The sequence below is a fragment of the Cupressus sempervirens genome, unplaced genomic scaffold (assembly GCF_028749045.1).
Source record: "Cupressus sempervirens isolate cs-2001-9-10 unplaced genomic scaffold, ASM2874904v1 CseChr00s100001_01, whole genome shotgun sequence".
NCBI lineage: Eukaryota > Viridiplantae > Streptophyta > Pinopsida > Cupressales > Cupressaceae > Cupressus > Cupressus sempervirens.
The window spans coordinates 3,583,336-3,586,704 of NW_028322205.1; the positions used below are offsets into that span (position 1 = coordinate 3,583,336).

A 3,369-nucleotide genomic window follows, 5' to 3' on the forward strand; every position below is an offset into this window, starting at 1 on the left:
AAAATTAAATATAGTTTTTAAATTTCTAGTTTGTCAACTCCATATAGTGTGGAATTAATTGAAATCTAATAAATTTCAATATCAATGTGAGGAATGCATGTCTAAATTTGAAAAGTAAGTATTTAAATAAATGTTACATACATGAAAATAAGTGAGGATATGCATAAGAAATGATCTAACATACAAAAATAAGTCTAAATAAATGTCAATTGTATAAAAATAGATGTGAATGTAGATTAAAAATATTCAAACAAATGATAGTTGAGATTTGGAAAAAACTTCTTGAAAAGTCAGTTTTATATGAAAATCACATTGTTGTCACTATATTTTTTTTGATGGAGGGTTCAAACCTGTGAGGCAACCCAGCTAGGCACGAGGCCTGCGAGCTACCAACTAGTGAAGGCCACCACTTAAAGATTTAGGAACTTGATATGGACCCATACGTGCCTAAAGCCTCTTTGACTTAGAGCCAAAAACTTAATTTAATATTTAATATCAACCTATTTCATTAAAATGAATTCAATTGATAAAGCAAAATTATGAATAAATTTACATTAAAAAGTCAATGGGATCTATAAATAGAGAGTGAGACAAAAGAAATTTGAACCCATCAATGTCGCCTTAAACTAAACCTAACCAAGTAACACTTCAAGAACTGATTAAAATTTTTTTTAAATCAAATTAAATAAATCTAAATATAATAATTTGGAATTTCTTTGAAGTCCGAACCATTCGCGTTGACCTTCTGTGCACCCGTCCATTACAAAATAGTAGACAACTCAAACCAAAATGGAACGAGGTTCTCCTAGTTTGCAGTCATGGAGCTTTCGCTGCTTTCATGGTATCATGTTCTCCTTACCGCTGGTTCACTGTCACTATTCTTCTTTCTATGGAGAAGGGAGAGGAGATCAAAGCTTCCTCTTCCTCTTCCTCTTCCTCCCGGACCTCCTGCTTGGCTTATTCTGCGAAACCTCTTTCAGCTGCTAAAGAGGCCTCACGAGTCTCTGCACGGCCTCTCTTTGCAATACGGCCCAATCATGACATTCCGTCTAGGCGTGAGAACAACAGTGGTCGTCTCCTCTCCTGCCATGGCGAAGGAGGTCCTTAAAATCCACGACCACAACTTCGCCGTGCGGCCATTAATGGAAGCGTTCAAGTCCTTTTCCCATCACAAATTCTCGCTTCTTTGGGGTGAATACGGCCCAAACTGACGCCATTTTCGACGGGTTTCAATAGTCGAGCTTTTCAGCACCAAAAGTGTGTATGCTCTGCAACGCCTCAGAAGAGATCATGTATTTCACATGATTCGACTCATATTCGAGGACAAGGGAAATGTTGTGGACATCGGGCTGATGGCGTTCTGCACGTCTATGAATGTGTTGGGCAACATGATTTTCAGCACAAACGTCTGCGATCCGGGCAGTCCAGATTCTGTAAAGCTTAAAAATACAATCTGGAGAATAGTGAAGATCGTCGCAATGCCCTATACGGCGGACTATTTTCCGTTTCTCCGATTCCTCGACCCGCAGGGCGTGTCGCGGGAGGCAACCGAGCTTTTAAGGTCATTGTATGAGTTTTCTGATTCCTTCATACAGAAGAGACTTGCCGCCACCAGCCATAGTGACTCGGAGAAAGATTTTCTGGATGCTCTGCTGGATTTCATAAGTGAAGATTTTACTATGAATGGTATTCGGGCCTTGATATCTGTGAGTAGCACTGATGGCGAAAGAAACGAGAATATGTTAATTTTAGAATAGGTTTATAAATATCTGTCAAGTTTGCTGATCAATATCTCTGGTTGTCAGGAATTGTTCGCTGCGGGTACTGAAACGAGCATTACAACAGTAGAATGGGGCATGGCTGAATTCATTCGCAATCCAGAGAAATTAAAGCGTCTCCGTCAGGAAATGGATAGTGGTCGGATGCAAGAGAAGAGTGGAAGAATCTGATTTGGACCGTCTACCATATCTCCATGCAGCTGTGAAGGAGACATTCCGATTGCATCCAGCCGTCCCTGTGATTCTTCCTCACGAAGCCGTGAGCTCGTGCGAGATAGGAGGATTTGTGATACCCAAGCACAGTCAGGTGATAGTGAACATCTGGGCCATTGGGAGGGACCCTTCAATTTGGAACAATCCCTTGGAATTTGTGCCCGAGAGGTTTCTGGAGGAAGAGAATAGCAAGATAGAATTTGGGGGACAAAACTTTGAGCTAATTCCATTTGGATCTGGAAGAAAAATGTGTCCGGCAATTCCATTGGCAAGCCGGATGATTCATTTTGTTTTGGCTTCTTTACTTCATTCGTTTGAGTGGAGACTTCCGAATGGGATGAACTGTGAGCAGATGGACATGACAAAGGTAACGGACGAGTTAGGGATTACCTTCATAGAGATGAAAGCAATCCCCGTACCTCGTCTCCCACACCATATTTAGTGGGTATCATATTTATTAGGTACATCAAGAAAGGGAGGATGGTTGGTTTGTTTTGTTTTTGGTCATATATTTCTTTTATTTTGCTATAGGTGTTGTTGTTGTTGCTATAGGAAAATATTGTTTTAGATTTGGGTTCAATGTAAATATATTGATTTCATGTTTGAAATTTAAGGATTCAATTGCTTATTGTAATAATATTATTTGTTCCAAATACAAATGTTACAATTTTACTATGATCTTGTATTACAAGTCATTTTTTTGTATTATTTATATATAGCTAGTAGTATCAACATAAGTTCTCACAATAAAATTACACTTTGACTTTGTCTTGATGTCCAAATTATAATTAGAGTTATATTTTATAGAATTACATATACACTTAGGATTATAGATTAAATTACTAATTTAATAAATGGGATAAGGTTCAATATGGTACAATATTCAATTATAGTTAGGATTAGTGCTAGATTTGGTTTATAACTCAATTAGTGTTAGGGTTAGAGTGCAATTTGATTTAGTGGATAGTTTATTTTTCAGATTATGAGTGGTCCAAAATATAAGGCTCATTTGTTCATTTGTAGATTATTTAGTGGTTTAGAACAAAGAAAGAAACCAATGCTTTCTTATGAAAGAGCATTCTTTCAAGATATTGACTATGAATCAAGGGAAAGTGCAACAAGATAAGCCCTTTTTCATCGAGTTGTCTAAGGAAGACCTCAAAAACTAGCCAAAAATAACAATGGAATCTTGTGAATAAAATATTAAGTCATCAAGTTTTATCTTTCTATTCATACACAATGTCAATGGGCCCTTGGTCTACTGGTGAAGTTGAATGGCTCACAAAAAGCCCACCAGGGATTAAGTCTTGCTAAGTGCAAGGCTCTGACACCATAAGGGATGAGGTCAAGATCATGCCCTAGGTGATTTTGATGGTGT

The 3,369-nt window shown here is 37.8% G+C and overlaps 1 pseudogene across 1 annotated transcript; it reads left to right on the top strand.

Moving 5' to 3' along the window:
- Positions 1-769: 769 nt before the first annotated feature.
- LOC149527874 (cytochrome P450 76T24-like) lies at positions 770-2,666 on the top strand (annotated as a pseudogene). The gene is made up of 2 exons (XR_016359619.1): positions 770-1,706; positions 1,806-2,666. The product of XR_016359619.1 is annotated as a cytochrome P450 76T24-like (transcript).
- The last annotated feature ends 703 nt before the right edge of the window (positions 2,667-3,369 follow it).